Consider the following 22,149-nt stretch of genomic DNA (forward strand, 5'->3'; position numbering starts at 1 on the left):
GATCATGGTGAATGATCCTTTTAATGTAAGATTGAATTAAATTTACTAATATTTTGTTGAGTATTTTTGCATCTACATTCATCAGGGATATTGGCATGTAACTTTCTTTTCTTTTCATGTCCTTGTCTGGCTTTGATATCAAGGGAATGTGGCCTCATGTAATGAGTTTGGAAGTATTCTTTCCTCTTTTATGTTTTGAAATAATTTGAGAAGGATTGATACTAGTTCTGAAATATTTGGTAGAATTATTCAGTTAAGCTATTAAGTCCTAGGCTTTTCTTTGATGGAAGACTTTATTACATATTCAATCTCCCTGCTCATTGTTGGACTATTCAAATTTTCTATTTCTTTATAATTTAGTCTTCATAGGTTATTTCTAAAAAGCTTTCCACTTCTTCTAGGTTATCCAATTTGTTGATGTATAGTTGTTCATAGTGATCTTTTATGATCCTTTGTATTTCTCTGGTATCAATCTTCAGGGTCACAGGGTGTATTCCCCAGCTGAGCATTACTGCTATTTGCGTTTTTCAGTTGGGCAAGGCTGCAGGCTGTACTTGCAGAGGTTAAGCACTCTGAGGCTAGGCAGAGTCACTGCTCAAAACATGGGTCCAAAGGCTATGCTCTGTAGCAATGCATATTTGAAGCTTTCCTCCTTGCCTGAGTGGGGCTTTGAAATGGTCTCTGAGTCTGGGTCAGGCCACTGTTTGAACTCAGAGGTTGGGCAGGTCTAGCCCCTAAGCTCTGCAGAAATGCATGTAACAGAAATCTCCCTTCCTGGGTGGGGCCTTGGAATAGGGTTTGGAACTGGGCCAAGCTACTGCTTGGTCTAGGCAGGATGCATTCCTGTGCTCTATAGAAAGGCACTATAGAGGGTGTCTCCTAGCTTGGGTGGAGCTTTGGGGTGGGCTCTGAGTCTGGGCCAGGCTACTGATTGGACTCCCAGGCCAGGGACTAGCCCCTATGCTCTACAGAAATGTGTTGTGGCTGGTGTCTCCTTGCCTGGGTGGGGATCTGGTGTAGGCTCCAAGGCTGGGTATGGAGGCTGGCTGCCTAGGGCTCTAGCCAGCTTGAACGTCCTGCTATACTTCTGGGAGCCACCAGCTTGGCTTTGTGGGTGAGCTCTGCTGTTGGCTGGGATGCCATCACCGGCAGAAACACAGGGCTATCATCAAGATCCTTGAGCCTCCTTTTGGTGTTTCTATCTGATCCCAGGTGGTCTAGTCCCGTTGTTACACCTAGTGTTCCCTTTGAGGTGAGATGGGGGTGAGCTCCCTGAGAAGTATCTCTGAATACGGAGAAGTTGGATGACTACCTCCAGAGCTCTTTACTTACTATGGAAACTGTTGATTCAGGGGATCTTCTCTATGTGTTGTGTTGTCTTGAAGGAGGGAAATGATGATGTAGTCAAAGTGAAATCATTCCTCTTATCTTATGATATAATTTTATTTAGTTTTATGGTTTACACTCAGTCTTAGTCCTAAGTTTTTGGGTTTTCACCAAGTTCTTTTCATCTGAGGATAATTGCTAGCTGAAATATCTGTGGAAGAAAGTGAAGCCTGGGACCTCAGATTCAGTCATCTTGCTGATGTGACTCCTCTGATGTTGCATTTTAAACAAGGATGTGAATAAAACTTCACTGAGAAGTCCAAAAAGAGCTGAGGGAGCCAAGATGTCAGGATAAATTAGGAAAAGTACCCTGGATAGAGTGAGCATGTCTGGTGTGTTTGAGGAACAGCACGGGGTCAGGGTAGCCCAAGCAAGGTGCATGAGGGGGGTAGCAGGAGGTCAGTTCAGAAAGATCATGTGGAGTAGAGCAAATATTGTCAACCCTTGAAGAGAACTGAAGAGAATGAATTGGCCTTCAAATTGTCTTCATCAGGCTTATGAATTTATTTAACATGAATCTGTCTCAGAAGGTAGTCCTCCTCAAGCTGTAGCCAAAATCAGTTTTCTGAGGCTGCACGGATGTTGCAGGTATTAGATTACAGTACATTTAGCATGGTGCCACCAGCCTGTGAAGACCCTGGAAGCCTTCTGGCTCTGTTGTCAAGGTGATCCATCACTGGCTATTCCCTCTCCTGCTGAATGGCTGTGCACACAGCATATGCCAATTGGGCCACTCCCTCAATGGCCAGCCCAGTCCCTCCTCTTCAACACATAGTATAGGAAAAAAGTGCAACACACATACATACGCACAACAGATGCATCATCACTCCACAAAGGCAATTGGGTGGAGCAGTCTTTGTTACCTTTTGGTACACAACTCCCACCATACTCTCTTGTTACTTCTTTTACTCTTCAGTGTTTGCCTTGATATTCACCTTGAACTGACTTAACCTGAATTAAAGTCCTGGTGGAAGCACATGTAAAGGAAGTACATGGGTAATTTGTGACTCTACCCAGTATCCTCGCTTGGCCTGAGCACCCTGCCAAGGGTCCCAGAAATGTAGCTATGAAATTTGCATAGAGCATGGAACACGGACCTGAAAACAAACAGACTGAGAATTAAATATTGATTTTCCCATAAAGGAGAATCACAATTTCTGTACGCAATATTTTATTTCTAAAATGGGTGTAAAATATGCTTGCTAAAAAGATCCAAAGGCAGATTCTATTTCTCAAAATTCATTTTCCTGCTTTATAATCTTCTAATGTAGAATGCAATTTGTTTATCTCATCGATATTAATGTGTTTTATATCTTTGATCAAATTGTGTATATTGAGATGGGTTCTTAAATTTCTATTTACTTTCTAGATTAAATCTTACCACATAAAGAATTATCTCCTTTGTGAACAAATGTGTCAAAATCAACTTGGATCTGCTTGATGGTTCTCACACCTTCAGTGTTCATAAGACAACATTTTTATGTCACCAGATGTAACCCAGATGGTACATATTAATTTATGTATGGATATTGAAAAAAATATATGGTTTCCATCTGATGTCTTTTAAGTATGATTTTTAACTTGATGTGAATATCGTTTTTTTTTTCAACTTGCACTATAATACAGTCAAAATATGGCTCCCAGGTGAATGAACAATTATCTGTTTCATTTGGCATCATTCTGTATTTCTGAGCCATGACTTCTGAATGTACATCTTTTCAGACCTGGTTTCAACTGGCTGAAAAGCATTTTGATAGTGTCAAGTAACTCATTACATTGAAAGACAGTGCTGATAAGATAAATTTAGAACATCTTTCATCTCATTTTCAATATTAACAACTGTTTTATAGTCTTGCCAGCAGACGTAAATGTGTGATAAAGTTTAGACATTTTAATGCTTTAGTCTCTCCTGTTTTGATAAATATTAGACATAAGGTGGTACTGAAATACCATCCCAAGATCTCTAGGTTTTCAGGAAAAAATGGTTCATCATAAGCTCATTATAAAACTATATACAAAAGAAATTGTAGGGCCAATTCAATAAACAAACCTGATATTTTGGTCTCCTGTTATCCTTTCCTTCATTCCAGGAAGAGTCTGAAGTATACTGTTCAAAAGTAGCAAAATGTATGAACATTTTGTAATGGTCTTTGAGTATATCTTTCAAAAGAGATCTGGTAAGGATAACTAAAGAAAAAATACTTTCTTCACATTTCTCTTCCTCTGCTTCCATCTCTTCCTTTTTCTTTTCTATATTCTTCTGCTTTAGCCTATCTTACTTACTGGACATCAATACCAGCATTCTCTTTGTGTATTTTGCTCATGCATGGATAAATAGACACACTTCAGTGGCCAGAAATTTTCTCACAAATTAGAATAGAATTCATATGCTGAGATTCTCACTTACCCAAAATAATATATGAATATCATGAGCATTGTTCAAAACATGTCTTTGAACATAGAGTAGAGGTCAGTTTAGCAGCACCATCCCCTACCAACCTTCTGTTGTGAAACTTAGATAATTAATTTACATTTGGCTTTCCTTATTGTTTTGCATACAAATTAGAATGCTTAAAGCCTCCAACAAACTTGGTCACTGAGTCAAAGAAAGAAAGGAAGATGAGAAAATAGAGAAATTGCTCAGCAGAGAATATACATTCCTTAAAAGAATTATGTATTCAGCTATGTATTCAGTATGCACAAAGCTGTCCAAACAGACCAAAGTCATCCATTACTATAATGTTTAACATTCTCTTTTATAGTTGCATAAAAGCATAAGAACAACCTCTTACCTTTCTTTTCTCTGTTCTCTCTCCCCAGTGGGGGAAGAAGAGAAAAAAAAAAAAAAAAAAAAACCAAGCAAAAAATGGACACACACACCCAAGAACACAATCTCCCAGAATTCCCCATAATTCACTGTGGAAGCAGGAAAGCTGCTGTAAAGAACACAGGTGCTGGGAGGAAAAAGCAATGCTGTGCTGCATGCAGAAGAGAGAAGTAGATGCTTTGTCCCAATCCAATATCGCATGCTATCACATAGGAGAGGAAGCCACACCTCTGAGCTGCCACTGAATCCTTCTAGGTGAAAACAATTCCTCTTAGTTTAGCCTGCTGAGGTTTTCACCACAGAACTCGGGCACAGGTCCAGAGACCAATATCAGAGTGAAAACACAGTGCTCCTCCCAACCCAGTCCCTTTGGACTCAACCACCTTGGGATAGACAGATACTAAGATAGTACCCAGTAATCCTTGCCTCTTGGCATTCGTGCCTATGTGTAATACCCTCTCCTTGAGTGAGGGCTGGACATGGTGACTTGCGTCTAACCAATAGAAAATGGCAAAGGTAATGGATGTCACTTCCATGATGAGGCTACAAAATATTGTGACTGCTGTTTTGCCTCCAGACTTTTGTTTTTTTGATTTTCATGCTCTGATAAAGCAAGTTGCCATGTGGAGACACCCACATAGCAAGAAACTGGGATGGCCTCTGGCCAATAGCCAGCAAGAAACCAAGACCCTCAGCCTGACAGCCTGCAAAAAAGTGAGATCCTCAGCCTAACAGCCTGTAAGAAATTGAATCCTGCCAATACCACTGAACTTGGAAAAAGATCTTTCCTCTGTTGAGCCTCCAGACTACACCGTAGCTCTGGCTGATACTTTGAAGTCTTTTGGGAAACTCTGAAGCAGTGGATCCAGAGAAGCTCTGCCCAAATTTCCAACCTACAAAAACTGTGAGATAATAAAGGTGTATTGTTGTAAGCCACTAAATCTGTGATAATTTGTTTCACAATAATAGATAACTAATATACCTCCCAAAAGAGTCCTTCCAAAATTCCTTTTCTGCTTGTGAATGAAGTCCCAGCAGTCTGACTCACCAGTTAGCATAGCCCATTTCAGGCTGAGCTGGTACCTTATAATACATCCACTAGCTCCTTTCCAAGAGGCAAGACTACAGGAGAAGTTTTGTATTATCTGGGGGTTTCATTTTTCTACGCTCTCCTTTCCTCAAGAAAAACTGAGAATTAACTGAAGAAATTTTCTTATATCTTTAATTTGTGCCAGGGGTGTAGCCACAGATTTGAAAGCTTCAAGTCTCAGAATAAACAAATAGCATAAAAGTCCAGATGCTGCACTTTTCAAAACTACTTTATGTTCATTTTCTTTCAGGATAAGAATCACTTTATTTAAGTTTTATCATGAAATTAGTAATTAAAAATATTTATAAGGATTAGCTAATTACCTATTATTACTGATAAAACCTAATGGTTATGTTTACACTGGTAAAACGTGCCCTTCTATTTTAACTGGACAACACACGCATAGGATGTAACTGACAAGTTTTTCCCTCTATATTGTTTAAAATGCATTTTTTGTTTTCAAAGTAAAACTTGATTTCCAGGGTCCAACAGAAACCTCTAGAGCTATTTCTGCTGACAGCAGCAGAAAAATCATCACTGACTTTATCACTTCGGAGATGACTACTGCAGAAACAGTAACTGAATATAAGAGGGTAAGCTAGGCACTTGGGATGAAGTACTTGCAGCTTAATGCAGATCTTCAGTCTCTACACCTCCTTTAATGCACTGTATTCAGATAGTATGGTTTGGCAACAAAAAAAGAAACAGTTTAATGGAAGTAATGAAAACTGTTTTCTACATTATTTTCTTTCCTTATCCTACAAATTAGAAAATATGCCTGGCAGTTTTGCTGACAGTTCAATAATGCACTTCATTTTGCTACTATTCTCAATGAATTTTCTCAGTTTCTTGTTCAATAAATCAATGCCAAAATAAAACTTGGAGGTAAACATATTTTAATTGAGTCTTTGTGATGTTATGTATCTTGGAATTTGGAAGTCGTAGAATTATACATAATTTTACTGGTTTATTTTGTTTAAATAGTTGGCATTGAGTATTATAACAGCTTTTTGATGGGAAGACAAATATCTAAGACACTCTCTTTGTAGGCTCTCTATGACATTTGAGGAAGAGTTGGGGACATTCAGGGAGAGCTTCTGCCAGAGCTTTTAATTTCTCCCAAGTGGTCTTATATGTTATTTTCTTGATCAGAATTGTGGATGCTGAGATTCAAAATTAATAATGCATACTAACTTGCCAGTTGGTAAACTTAGTTCTTTTGATGATATTTGGTTTTTATTTGTCAAAAAAAGCTGCTCATCCAACCAATAGTCAGAGACCTTCATATACATTGTCATTTGTAATACCCACAACAATTGCTTTCCAAAATGAGAGACACTCTAGCCCTTGCTTGATGCTCTTCTATCATGAAAAATGAAAGGGCATAAGGAGAAGTGTTTGTCAAATTGATATGAAATATAAAGGGTGTTTTCATAAGGCAAACCTAGTCTTGTTAAAAGTGCTGTACTCTGTCCCACTAGCAAAGTTCTCTCTAAAAGTGTATTCTCATAATTCAAGGTAACAACAACAAAAGAGTTTCTCTACCTGTCACTCTCCTTCCTGACTTTTAGTTCACTAAAACACTGTGCATCCTTACTCAAGAAACCATTACCTGAAAAGCAAAAACATGAGATAGAAAATAAGGCCAGGCACAATGCCTCACACCTGTAATTCCAGCACTTTGGGAGGCCAAGGTGGGTGGATCACCTGAGTCCAGGAGTTTGAGACCAGCCTGGGCAACATAATGAAACCCTGTTTCTACTAAAAATATAAAAATTAGCTGGGCATGGTGGCTCACACCTGTAGTTCCACTTACTTGGGAGGCTGAAGCAGGAGGATTGCTTGAGCCTGGGAGGCAGAGGTTGCAGTGAGCTGAGATCATGCCACTGCACTGCAGCCTGGGTGACAGAACAAGACTCTGGAAAAAAAAAAAAAGGAAGGAAAGAAATAAAAAAAGAAACAATTTTCAGTGTTAAGTTTCAATGTCTTTTATTTTGAGAAATTGATAAAAATTGTAAAAGTATGTGGGAAGGCATGTAAAAAGAATCTTTTCTGGAAGAAAAAAGTAGAATAGAAATATAGAAATGTATGTTATATGGTAGATTTTACTATTGTGGTAGATTGTATGCTCCAAAAATGGACACAGTGACATCCTTCATCCTACACATACTTATAATGTAACTGTGCCATTCCTCCCATTGAAAGATGGGTCTATGTTCCCTTCCCTCATAACTGGATAAACTCCTGGCCGTGGCAGAAGTTACAGTGTATGGCCTCCAAGGCTAGTCATAAAAGAGTATATACCTTCAGCACAGCTTTGTAGAAGAGCTTGCTTTTGGACCACAGTCTCTTTGCCATGAGGAAGCTGTATCAGATGGAGTGGACTGTGTGGAGAGAAACCAATACTGTACACTCTGTGGCCCCAGCTGACTGTGGTCCAACCATCAGTCAGCAACTACCAGATATGAATGGTGAGTCTTCAGATGATTCCAGCCCTTGGCTGTCAAGTTATCCATAGTTTTCCTCTCACCACAGCTAATAATGCTGCATAAAACAAATTCAAGCTCTCCCTGATGGGTCTCACCTACATTAGAGCTTTCTGAACAAAATTAATGATTTGGGTGATAGGTTTCACAGTAAATAATTAACAGACAAGACTTATCTCCATTTTGTATATGAGGCAACTGAAGTTCATAGTGGATATATGATTTAACTAGTAACACAGCACTATTAAATTATAGAGACTGAGCTCAAGTTCTGTTCACTTTCTCTATATAGAGTTTTTTTGAAGTTTGTTCCTGAGTAACTATTTGGTGAAATGGAAAGTTTGTCTTCAGTGGTCTTGGTTTCCTCTCAGATACACCTACAAATATTTAACGCTTATGTCTCTATTGGGAAATTACAAGTTCATAGATAAGATGTTTCCCATGGCTTTTACAATGAAGAAAGCATTTTCAGACCACCATGGTGATAAGGCAATTTCTGTTTTCTAGTTTCACATCATTCATGAGTTCATCTGGTTTAGATCTTCTTTTGCCCTCATTCCTCAGAATGTTTGCTTAAATTATGGCAACACTCAGTTGAAAATAAAGGCTGAATACCTGATAATTATCTGTAGTGCTGCTAAAAAGAAACAGTGCAAATACAAATAGAAAGGAACTACTTAGCGTCTCATTTACAGTCTCCTTATGCACATTGATTCCACTTATATTCTTTTCTATTACTATTAATATTACAAAATGTAACCTTATTGAACATTTACAGCTATGCCTCGTTCTTTGTCTGATCATCTCAGGTGTTATCATAGGTGAACAGGAAATGCTACTGAAGTGTTTCCCACGGGACTTAAAGAAAGACTGAAGGGTAAATGTCATCTTAGAACTTACAAAGGCAAGAATTCCACTCTTGACACTTCCTCTCACCCCCTGCCTGATTGCTCACAGATGTCACACTCAGAAAACAATGTCTTTTTTTCTTTTCCTTTTTTCTCTTTTCTTTTTTTTTTTTTTTTTTTGAGGTGGAGTCTCACTCTGTCACCCAGGCTGGAGTACAGTGGCACAATCTCGGCTCACTGCAACCTCCACCTCCCGGGTTCAAGCAATTCTTCTGCCTCAGCCTGCTGAGTAGCTGAGACTACAGGTACGTGCCACTGCGCCCGGCTAATTTTTTGTATTTTTAGCAGAGACGGGGTTTCACCATGTTGACCAGGCTGGTGTCAAACTCCTGACCTCCTGATCTGCCCACCTCGGCCTCCCAAAGTGCTGGGATTACAGGCGTGAGCCAACACATCTGGCCAGAAAGCAATTTCTTAAAATCATTTATTGCAAATCTTCTTCCTTTGCTTCTTATTGTCAACTAATAATTATTTAACATCCATTTGATATATGGAATTGTAGTAAAAGCAAGAGTATAACTTCCTATCGGATTTTAAGAGACACAAAGCATGTGATAGAGACTTTTCAATTACCAAATTAAGATATAAATGCTGGATGGATTCTCATGTAGTTGCTAGTCATACCTTTATCAGAACACTGAGAAGCCCCCATTTCATTGCCCCAGAACTTTACCTTAAAGCACTTGTTTAGAATGATAGTTTGGAAATCCTGACCCACTTCAGGTTAATGGCACCAAGATGCTTGGTAAGATTGGTAATGTAACCAGTGGTAAGATGTGATAACGTAACCAGAGGAAACAAGACTTTATTTGAAACATCATCTATCAAGGACAGCAGCTTGAGACAATTTTTTTAACTATACTATGAACATTTAAGTATCACAGTTTGTCTTTTCAGAATGCTAGTTTAAGCTAGGTATGCAAGGTGAGATTAAACGAGGAAAAGAAAAACAACAGACAGTTGTTATTGGGGGTTTACTATATCCAAGGAATTTAATATATATATTTCCTCATTTAATTCATACAAAAACCCAGTGAGATGGATTGTATTGCTCATTTACAGCCATGAAAACTGAAGTCTCCATATGAAGTAACTAAACCAAATCCACTAGCTATAATGTAGCCGAGGCAAGATTCAAAACTCTCCAGTTCCAAAATCCAAGCTCTTTTTTTTTTTGAGGAGTCTTGCTCTGTCGCCCAGGCTGGAGTGCAGTGGTGCTATTACGGCTCACTGCAACCTCTGCCTCCCAGGTTCACGCCATTCTCCCGCCTCAGCCTCCTGAGTAGCTGGGACTACAGGCACCCGCCACCACGCCTGGCTAATTTTTTTGTATTTTTGGTAGAAATGGGGTTTCACCATGTTAGCCAGGATGGTCTCGATCTCCTGACCTTGTGATCCGCTCATCTCAGTCTCCCAAAGTGCTGGGATTACAGGCGTCAGCCACTATGCCCGGCCCCAAAGTCCAAGCTCTTGCTACCAGGCTATGCCTCTCTCAGTAGACGTGTACATGGGAGTAGTCTGTCAGCTAAGAATGCAAATTTAAGACAGTTTTTGTATCCTGATGCTGCCATTTGATCACATACGTGACTGTTTACTCTCTGGATATTAGTTTCTCAATCTCTAAAATGAGGATAATTCCTGATATGGATTTTGAGATTATGTAATGCCTTACAGAGTGCTCAATAACTTGTAGCTGTTATTATTTCATGATATGAAGAATATAACTTTTCAGTCTGCTCCCAATAATTTGTGGGAGGCAAAAGAAAAAGAACAAAGTTATTTATGTTTCAGTCACCATGGCACTGCAGTTTTGCTGAAACAACACAGTTTTTTTTTTTTTTTGAGATTGTCTTGTCTGTTTAGTTTTTTTCTTCAAAGCAACTGACAAACATGAGTCAATTCATTTTTCTCTTTTTTTATTAGTTTTCATTGCCCTCCTTGTCAAGTTGCCTTTAATAATTTATCAATTATGCCTGATCAGGCCTGCTTGGCTGGCACAGCTAAGCTATAAAGAAGAGCATGAACAGATGTCAAAAATGCATTTGTTTTCTCTTTTTTGCCAAATGCCAGGCAAAGAATGGCACCGTTCTGCTTGCCTGCCCCTTTTACTGGTGAGTAGTGCAAAATGGTTCACACAACATCTGCTTTTCTAAAGACCTGCTAGCATTGCCCACGTATGTCCAGATGTTATCACAGATAAACACAAATATCTGTAGGACTGAAAGTGAACAAACTCTCCTGGGATGCCAAATTCAGTGTTGTTTTGTTCTGTTTTGTTCTGGGGCCTGGGAAAATGGTAAAGGAATGATAGTATGGATCTAGTATTTTGATCCCATTTGCAGAAGATTATTTTCCCTCTATAAATTGACTGCCATTTTAATAACACAGTACTGAAGTGAAAGATGCAGGTTAAGCCACTTAGCTGTGCCCACAAACTCAGGAAGAATGAAAAGGGATGATACATTGCAGAAAATGTCCTACTGTGAGACAATCAAACCCACATCAAGGCTTCAGAGAACAAAACAAGAATTTACTTCTCGCCTCAGGAAAACTATGAATCCTTATTAAGGTAAGTTCAAAATATGAGGAGGTCCTTCCTGCTGTTCCCACCTCTCTTCGCCACCACTACCATCTTTCCTAAAACTGTGGACCACTCTGCCTCTCCTTTGTGATTCCACTTCTCTCTCTTGGCCTTAGATGAGTGCTCTCAGTCATTCATTTGCCTTCAAATCCCCGCTCAGTGGAGCTTGGGTGGGTGGGGTGAGGAGCTCATTTCAGCTCTTGTACCTATAAGGAAAGAATGAAGAAAAGTCACCCCTCCTGGTCCAGTATCAGAATGAAGGACATGTAAGAGTAAAGGTTTTCCTCATTAAGAGAAATCATCTCAACATACTTAGGTGTTTGGAGTTAATCAGCTCTATCTCTTCATGAGTGTTCTAGTTTAGTCTGGGCCACACACCTAAAAGGGGTATCTATGTCCCAGAAAAATAGATAAACCCTGTTATGCCATAATGAGAATAGAAATTATGATTTGAAGTTGTGTTGTTATTCATGCTCCTCTTCCTGAATGGATCTCTAGCCTGATCCTGTGACAGCAAGTCTAGATTGACAAATGGAAGAGCATCATCAAATAGCATTTTCATGACAGTCACTGAACATTATATTGTAGAACTGGAGTCACAAACTTTTTTCTATAAAGGACCGAATATTACAGATTTTCATCTTTGCAGGACATATAATCTCTGTCACAACGACTCAATTTTGCCATTGTGGCATGAGAGAAGCCATAGACCATGCAGAAATGAATGGGCATGGCTGTGTTCTCTAAAGCCTTATTATAAAAAGCAGGTGGTGCACATGTGCATGAGCACACACTCACACAGAAGGTGGCAGACTGGATTTAGCCCATAGGTCATAGTTTGCTAAACTCCGTTGTAGAAAGGAGAAGTGCAATATATATTAAACTAATATAAGAAACCACAGTTACTTTTGCACCAACCTGATATTTGTAACTATTACTCTGTGGGCCAGTGAGGAATATTTTTCTTCCCCTCTCTGGATGCTTTATTTCATGACTGGAATTTGAACATCTCACTACTCTTCTTTGATCTGTTTGCTTTATGCAATAAGCATATTTTCAAAAATGACCAAGGTATGAACCCTGTCTTTGAACAGTGAAAAAATGTGTTATTGATATAGGACATAGTAGAAATGAGGTAAATTAGAAGAGTAGGAAAGCTTCATAGAGGAAGTGACAAAGTCCGAATCTTGAAAGTTTTACTGGGATTTACTATATTGGGTATCCCAGGCATTTTGACATTCTAGGTATAATGAGGTCTGCCAGCAAAATAAAAAAAAAAGACATGAAAAAGCATGAGCATGACCCATTTGGGGAAAGGTAGAATGTTCTGCAAAAGTTTACTGAAAGGTGAAACTAGGTTGTCATGGTGAGGCAAGGTTGTAGAAGGAGGCAAAGTTAGGTTACAGAAGCCCTTGTATACCATGCTAAGGCACTGTAGGTTTCACCTATACTTTGCTCCCTTGATATGAAGTGGAATCATGGGCAGAGATCCCTGTTAGGTTAGCTCAGTTTAAGGGCTGAGTCCCACTCTGCAGCTTGATTCCTCACACAGCCACTGCTGTGTGGCATTGTTCAACCTCTCTGTGCCTCAATTCTTCCACGTTTAGAAGGGGACAATGATAATATAATTAATGCCTACTGCATGGAGTTACTATGAGGATTGAATGAATTAATATTCATAACACCTTTGAACAGGATCTGCAACACAGTAAGGTGGTATACTGGGATTATGCTCAGGAATCACCTGACGGGACTTTTTTTTTTTCCCCTAAAACACATGACCATTTATAAATAAAAAGAAATAAAAATATTAGGGCAGTCCAGGAGAAAGTTTCTGAGCCTGAATTTTAGCACTAGGGATAAAAAAGGGGAGGTAGTTATGAGATATAATAAGGAGGTATGTTTTAAAAAAAGTTTAATTGCTGATTGAATGGGCATGACATATCCTTAGAGACAACTGAACATCCCAGCAGAGACTAGTTTTAGTTTGCCATCTGGGTGAATGACAGTAAGGTTTCTGGCATAGAGAATCCCAGTGAAGAAGCAGAATTGGGGAGAGTACTCAATATGCTATTCATTTCCTACCCACACTCCTTTATTTAGAAAACAGCCTCTCTTTCCACAGCTTCTGGAAGGGGCATTGCTTGTGCATGGGGTGCTCATCTAATTTATTATCTAAATGGAGGCATGTTAGTGAGTGAGAATAAGAAGCTGTCAATAATGACTACAAAACAGCAGGAATGAGTTAGGATTCTCCAGAGCAAAGTGGGGTACATGGTCCCCCCACCTGTGAAGCACATGATCCTGTGCCAGTCTACAGTTGACAGTGAGCAAACGCCTCGCCCTGATTTTTGCAGTATCTTTTCTGCCTAGAATTTAAGACTAATAAATTGAAAAATTCTTTGGTTAGTCAAAAAATAGTTATTGAGCATTAACTATGTACCGGGAAAGGTCCCAAGCACTGTCGATATAGCATTTAACAAAGAAGAAAAAGCTCTGCCTTGATGGAATGATATTCTAGTAGAAAACTAGATAAAAGATAAATGTATAAATAATGTCTGAGAATGGTAGGTACTGGGGAGAAAAATAAACCAGAGTAAAATTCTAGAAAATGGTATGGTGCTGCTTTTAGATTGGGTGGTTACAAATTTGAGGAGGTGATATAGGCAGAGATGTGAATTAAAGAGCAAAGAGGTTTGAAGTCTCTGAGATGGAAATTCGTTTGATGTGTGTGAGCAAGAGAATGACTCATGTATAGTTAAGGAGGAAAAGGGTAATAGAAAATAAGAATAGGGAGGATACAGTTGATAACTGGAGGGCAGTCCCTCAGAACGGAGACTAAATTTGGTTCCTGGCTTTCACAGATGTACTCGGTTGGTTATATACACAGTAGACACTCTAATTCCTTTACTGTCTTCTAATCACAGCTAAGTATTGGCAAATACATGGCTTGGAAATGGACAGGGAAATAGGTTTGGTCAAATGCGTAGTAAAGTCAAGTCTGATCTGGATCTTCTTCAGAAGTTGCCCCCACTTTTGAAAAGAACTAAATGAATCTCCTTTCTTTCTCTGGATGTCTAGAATTGCAGCCACCATGTTGTGACTTCCCATGAGGGAAGTGGCCCGAAATTAAACAAATGTGTCAAGGAAGACTGAGTAGATGTCATGTTTGTCCTTGCCTGTCCATTTTTTTGTTGTATCCTTTTAGTAAATCACTTTTTACTTAAATAACCTAGAGTAGGCTTCTATCCCTTCCAGCAGAGCATCTTAATTTCCCTTTTGAACATGCTGAGTTTGATGGACCCATGAGTCTCTCAAAGAGGCAATGTCTAATTTGAAGTTAAAGGTCCGCATCGGAGTCAGAGATAATCATAAGAGAATCATTAACATGTCCCATCACAGAAATGGATGGAATTATCCAGTTAGGATGTGGTACATGGAAGGAAAGAGGGCTGGGCACAGACTAGAATACTGGGCTTACTGCTACATTTGAGTGGACAGTTCTTAAAGGAGTGGGCTGAGAGAACAGGAATGAGAATCAACTGAGGGGACTTTTTTTTCCCCCTAAAACACATGCTGTCCCCACTGGGAGATTCTGGTATGCTGCTGGGCATGGGGGAGCTCAGCATGGCGGTGGGCAGAGGAAGGAGTCAATACAGCATACTGAGAAGAAAAAATCAGCTGGGCCCAGTGGCTCATGCTGGTAATCCCAGCATTTTGTAAGGCCAAGGTGGGAGGATCGCTTGAGCCCAGGAATTTGAGGCCAGCCTTGGCAACATAGCAAGACCCCATCTCTAAAAAAAATGAAATAAAAAAATTAGCTGGGCATGGTGGAGCACACATGTGGTCCCAGCTACTCTGGCGATTGAGCCAGGAGGGTCACTTTAGCCCAGAAAGTCAAGGCTGCAGTGAGTATAGCCCTGCCATTTCTCTCCAGCCTGGGCAAGAGAGCAAGACCCTGTCTCAAAAAATTTTAAAAGACCCAAAAGGTAAAAGAAGATGTCCCCTCTCTGGTTTACTTTTTTCATTTGAAGCAGAGAATTTCTCCTATTTTGTGGATTCTTATTCTAATTTGCTTTGGTAAGCACTGGAGTGGGAGGGGCTCTATCCAGAATGTTCCTGGCATAGACTCACCTCTTTGGCACAGCCAGTGAGCTCCTTCTATTTGTTTCTGGGCCTCCTGCTCATAGCACCTGTGTCTGGCTCAAATCTCTCATCTCAAGAGTTGGTACTGGGGCATATTAGGAGGAGATGTATTTTTAAATCCCTTAGAAAATAGCGCTGACAGTAATTGGCTCTTAGATCTCAGTAATGCTTACTGGTTTGATCTATAAAAATATCTTTCCTCCCTCCACCCCTACCCATTGCCTTATTTTCTCTTCATGTTGGGAAATGATTTTTCATTTTATTTCTTACTTTCTTCTGTGGAGTCCTGTACTGATTTCACAAATAGGAAAGAAAAGAAAAATCTCTATATTTGTAGAGATTTGTTTTCATGATGCTGCTTAAATATTGATCTTTAGAAATTTATGAAGGATTGCCTGAGGCCTCCTAGGAAGTCTAAATTGGAATTGTGATTTTTCTTCTTGTTGCTTTGTATGAGTCATCAAGCATAAGTATTTTTGTTATTTTTGATGATTATTTTTAAAATAACACTAACACTTTTCTTGGGGCTTAATTCATGGCTGCAGAGGATGTCACCAGTGCTTAAAAGCTCTTGGGCAGTCAATGCTCTCTGTAATTGTTTGATAGAAGTTCTGTGAAATTCCCTTTTCCAGCATGCTCAGCACACATTGTTACTACGCTTCACTCTCCATAACAAATTTACAAATGCCCAAGTTAATAGAAAACTCTTAAGTAAATGTTTTTTCCACGGTTGTTTTTAACAGTCCTTAGAGATTCTAGAAACCTCCTGCAAGAAGGTTGTGACTTTCTGGTTCCTTGTGACTATGTGCCCAGAAGGAAATTGACTCATATACGGAGAGGCTATGCTTCTAAGGAAAATTCTGACTTGGTAACTTCAAGTTGCTCTGTGAAACAAATAAGACCTCACACAGTATCCTTCCCTTTTTTTCTGCTTTTGTTTCTTTTGAAGGAAAATGCTGATATTGACTCTCACTTTTTATGATATATACAAAATTGATGACAACTAGAAGTGATATTGCTTTTAAAAAGTGTTAAATAAAGAATATGCCTGCAGGTGCATAGGTGATGGAGGTGCTGGAATGATGAGAGCATTGAGGAGACTGTGAAAAATCAGTGGCAGTTGAAGATGTTGGAAATACTCACCATTGAGTCTGCCTTCTCAGTGCCATGGAGAGAAGCCTACACTAAGCAAAGGAGTATTGGCTATTTGGAAGGTTAAAATAGGTTACCTATAAGTTTTCAAACAATAAATTCTCCAAAGTGTTCAAGAGACATTTTTTTCTTAGTAATAAAGGAGAAAAAACCTTTTCTTTCATATAATGAGATAAGATTGATGCTTACGTAGTTTGGGCTATGGATCTCCTTTTGTTTGAAAATTTCTAATGAATATTTGGCAGTTATGCTTACTACCTATGTAAAGAACAAACACTTCCTTATGATGTGGTGACATAATTAAACTGGAAGGTGGCAAAACTGGTACTGAAAGAAGGAGCATTCACTGGGCAGCTGATTCTATATATTAGTGGGATTTTCAATTTCACCCTGGCTTCACTTCTACTTATTTCTGTACTCTGCAGTGGATAGAAATTGAAAATCAACCCCTCAATCTATGTTGAAACTAAGAAAAAAAATTATAGTTAGAATAACTTTGACTATTTTTAAAATCTATCATTCATGGAATGTTAACTACATAAAACCAAGAAATACAAAAATGCAAGAAGAAACCACCATTATTCACTGTTTTGAGGTGTGGCTCATTGTTCAATTTTCTTTTATATTACGAATATTCTCCCTCCCTCTCCATGTCTTTGTACCATAAGAAACTTTTTAAAAATAAAAAAATACTATAAGAAAAATTATAAGACACTGTAAATGAATGGTTTTAGTCATCTGAATTTTCTCTGACCCTTAGAATTAAGGAAAAAAAACCCACAATAGTTATGGCCAATAATAATTCCTCCTTCTTTGAGGAAATTCAACAGTTTTAGAACCAACTTTAAACTATACAACCTGGCATATACACATTTTTAAAAAACACACACAAAATTGTTTACTAAGGGAGAAGGAGAATTCATTAAAGAGCCATGCCAGCTACAGGAAGTTTAGATTTTAAATGTAAAGAGAGGAGGCAATGGTATCTGACTTTTTACATTTTGATTTATATTGGCTTCTTTCCAGAAAACACTTTCACTGGCTTTCAAAAAATTTTTATTTTATCTCCAACCCTTAGACTGAAACCATCTTCAACTGGAAATCAGAACACCTAGGTTTTACTTCTTATTTAGGCAAAAATGTATTTGGAGCCAGGCATGGTGGATCACAACTGTAATCCCAGCATTTTGGGAGGCCAAGGTGGGCAGATAATCTGTGGTCAGGAGTTCGAGATGAGCCTGGCCAACATGGCAAAACCCCATCTCTACTAAAAATATAAAAATTAGCCAGGCGTAGTCTTGCATGCCTGTGGTCTCAGCTACTTGGGAGGCTGAGGCAGGAGAATCACTTAAGCCTGGGAAACGGAGGTTGCAGTGAGCCAAGATCACACCATTGCACTGGGTAACAGAGCGAGACTCCATCAAAAATAATAATAATAATAAAATAAATAAATAAATAAAAAGCACATTTGGTCTCCATCTGCTGGAAAACAGGCAGGAATTGTGTGTTTCACAGACATGGACCATGAAGAGGATAAAATGAGATAACTTGTTAAGTGCTAAGAAATATTCTCCATAAACCCAAGGTATTATAGTTGCTTAATATGAGTCTCTTCTCTGGAGGCTGTCATCATGGATTGTTTGCCAGCTTAGCCTTAAAAATGTCGGGCATCACAAACAGGGAAACCTATAAATGAGAAAGTTGGCTGCAGTCAGTCCCAGGGGACTCTCTGGCACTGGTGCTGTGGGGACTCGCAGTTTCATCAGTTAAATCTGCGTCAGGAAGTCAGCTCCCCTTCTGCTGCACCCGCTGGTGTCACAGAGGTCCTGAGCATCAAGCCAACACCTCCTGCTGAGTAGCAAAACGCTTGTGCCACCTGCCATCCTGGGGAAAACAGCCATGCTGCTGGAGAGTGTAATCAATGGAGAGAGAGCCTGGTCACTTCTGCCATCTCGCTCTCCTCCCACCTGGGAATAGAAGTGACAACTATTGAGCCATCAGAATGAAAATCTTTACTAGCCCTGCAGTGATCCAGGTACTTAGAGTGACCTGCAACACTACAGTTTTAGGAAGGATATTGATTGTCTTATCTAACAGGAAAATGTGAACCCAGTTTATATTTTAGGTTAACTCTGTCTCAGGCTTTCTCACTTTGGTTCTTTCACACATATTCAACAAACATCCATTGTCTGTAATGTCCCAGGCACTGTTCTAGGTCATATGAAAAATTAGAATTGAACAGACATAGCCACTTACTCTCAAAGAGTTTACTATTCAGTAAAAGGGAAGAAGACAAGTGCAATATAGAGTTATAATAATACAAGATAGGTGTGTCTATTTGCATATATATTTATATAAAAATGAATAAAATCTTGAGGCTATTTTTATTTAATAACATCTCAGGATACTATAAGAGGTGAAGAGAAGGGCCAATGGATTGAGATTCACTAATGACTCAAGGTATGATAATTACTATTCTCTGTTGTTTTTAAAAAAACTTTTCTTCATGTAATGATCTACGGGCATTTTTGTATGATCTGGGGATACCAAAATGACCAAAACTGACAAAAACTCATGCCCTCATGAAGCTTTCATACTAGATGGGCACAGAGCAGAGGGCAAGAAAGTGTCCAAGGGATCTGGAGGGCCAGCAGAGAACACAGCACAACCTGGCAAATCCTTGTAAGAATTTGACTTTGTCCTTGAGTGAGATAGAAGTCATTGGTCTTTCTCATTATTTCCTAGTAAAGAAACAAATATCAAGACTAAAAGGGCAGAGACTGGAATTCAAAAGTGATGTGACCCTGGAAAATTATTTTGAAGAATCTCAAATGTTCAAGCCTCTAAAAATTTTGATTGAATGTAGGGCTGACAGAGGTCATGGAGAGGGAACTTTACGTAAAACTTCTGATAGATTTGTTGATGCCGTTAGTACTTAGAATTATAATCATTTATATAGCATTGTTGGAAAATTGTTGTGAACAATAATCTTTTAAAAAATATGTTTATGCAAATTATACATATCACCAAAATACATGCGTAGCTCCATATAGTTTTACAACAAATGACATTTATAGTTATTGCTCCCCATAACCTCCAAGAATAAACTATTAGACATATGCAGTCATCCATATATACTAGTATTTTGCTAGGTTAAAGATGATGTATAATAATGTTTAGAGAGATACCAGGGTACCGCCTCCTGGATTAGGATGAGTCATCAATATTTCCCTGAACTGCCTTTTGAAGGCTTATAATGAACTTTGAAACCACTTAGGACATATCACCTGCAAGCTGGTGAGCAAGGGTTATAGGAAAGAAGGGTGTCCTCCTATGGAGAATCAAGAAACGAGAACATTTTGGACTTTCTGTAGTCCTCCTTCCTTCATCTTCTTCCAGATGATTCTGCCTCATCCTTTAGTTTTCTGCCTGTAGTTCCTCCCTGTGGAAGCCTGTCCTGACACAGGCTCTCCCTTCAGATGATGCTTGGCCTTCATTTTACAACCTCTGCAGCACTGTGAAGTCATTGAGTGAATGGCTCTTTCCCACCAGACTGCAAAGGCTGTGGGGTGGCAGGAAGACTGGCTTCTTGCTGCGTATGGTTTTCACCTGCCATTCTAGTGGTGCTACCTATCAACTTTGTGACGGGCCAGAAAACTTCTTGTACAGGCACTTCACTGCTTTCTAGGAAAGGCAGGTCCTTGTAATTGAATGACCGTAGTTTACTCCAGGGTAGGAGTGAACATGTAAGTCTGAGAGAGAGCCACTGGCATTCTCCTAAATGATGTTGTTTAAGGAAGGTGGCAGAGGTTGAGGAGGCCAGTGGGGGAAAGAAAGAAACCAGCAAATGTGACCGCTACCATGGGGTAAGAAATGGGGTCCAACGATCTCTGCAAGGTGGGAAAAAAGGAACCTGTAGAAGAATGATTTCAAGCAGTTTGCTGATGTGTTTCCAATATAAATCTTTATCGCTCCTGTGAAGTCATGGGTAAATTGTAAATTGCACACCAATACTTTTGAGAGGCTCTATTATTTATGGTGATCCTGAGAAAGGTTAAATTCTATAACCACGTTGGCTTAGGCAAGAATGGAGACTGATTTGGGGATGTGGGGACATGATGGTGACATTCCTTTGAGAGGCAGAAGGAAAAGTAGAGGTATGAGAGAGACAGAAAGAGGGGGAAAGAGAGAAAGAGAATTTTGGAGGTGCTTGGGGGCAGAAAGAAACACCAAAACTTCCCTTTTCTTCCTTCTCTGATGCCTAGAATGGAAAAAAGGTTCATCCAGGCAGAGGAAAATGACTTGTTTCTTGGTAAACAAGATAATTGCTATGACTTTGGATGTGTTGGCTGAGCAATCACCAATGTATGATCACCTGTTAAAGGATTAGGAGGATGACCCTGCAAGGTGCTGGTAACCTTGCCCTACTCAGTTTCACACAGACCCCTGTTTCCCACATCAGAAGGCTCACACCTAGTAGACTCACACAAGTTTTGGAGTCAGCCAAGCCAGTCCCAATCTTGGAACTGCCGTGTTTGTGGCTAAGCTACCACTGGCCAGTCACTTAACATGTGTGCCTTGGTTTCCTCACATATAACATGGTGATGACAAGACAACCCCACAAGACTGTTAAGAAAACTGAAGATTATACTATTTATTTGATATGTGAGGCAAAAGCAGTGTTCGGCACATGCAATTTTCCCTCCCACTCCAGAACAAGTTGTGTTTTGAACTTTTCTCTCTTCTAGTGTCACAAGCAGTCATAAATAATGCTAATTCTGATTCTGTCCCACTTTTCTTCTAGGTCTCAAGTTTCATATCTATAAAGTGAGATGATCCATCAAAATCAGTCAGACTCCACTCTTTGATAAGTCTACCATTTTTCGAGGGCTAGCTTATGCTAGGGACTGTTATAAGAGCTTTACTTGTGGTAAAATACAACAAAACAAAACTAAAAACTGTATATGGTAGATAATATTCTCACCATTATTTTACAGAAGAAATTGAGACAAAGAGAAGGTAGAAAATTCATAAAGGTCACATAGATGGTAAGTGGAAAAACTGGGATTGAACTCAGAAAGCCTGTCGCAGAATCCAGTTACCAAATAAGTGTATATTACTTCTCTCTGATGGGAATAAAGCCAGTATACTACTGAATAACTAGGATAACTAATTCAGTTGCCAAATATAGGCAGTAGCCGTATAACTTAAAAAAATTAATCAGAGGTATGCAGGGTATAGCCAAGTCCCCTTTGTTCCATTACCTAAAATGGAAAAGCATCTTTTTCTACACTACTCCAGTGTGGGTCATGAAGCACAGTATCAGTAGCACCTGGAAGGTTGTAGGAAGCACAGAATCCTAGTCCTAACCAGAACTACAAGATTGAAGATATCATTTCAATAAGATTTCAGGATGCTTTCTGTGAACCTTAAAGTTTGAGAAATATTGCTTTTGGTCCTCTGAACACACATGTCCTCATGTTTTAAATGAGGACCTTGGACTTGAGATTGCTTGACTCCATTCTGGGGCTTGCATGTGGTCTACACACTTGGTTGGGAGTCATACTCTCCAT

The sequence above is a fragment of the Pongo abelii genome, chromosome 7 (assembly GCF_028885655.2).
Source record: "Pongo abelii isolate AG06213 chromosome 7, NHGRI_mPonAbe1-v2.0_pri, whole genome shotgun sequence".
In the NCBI taxonomy this organism is placed as follows: Eukaryota; Metazoa; Chordata; class Mammalia; order Primates; family Hominidae; genus Pongo; species Pongo abelii.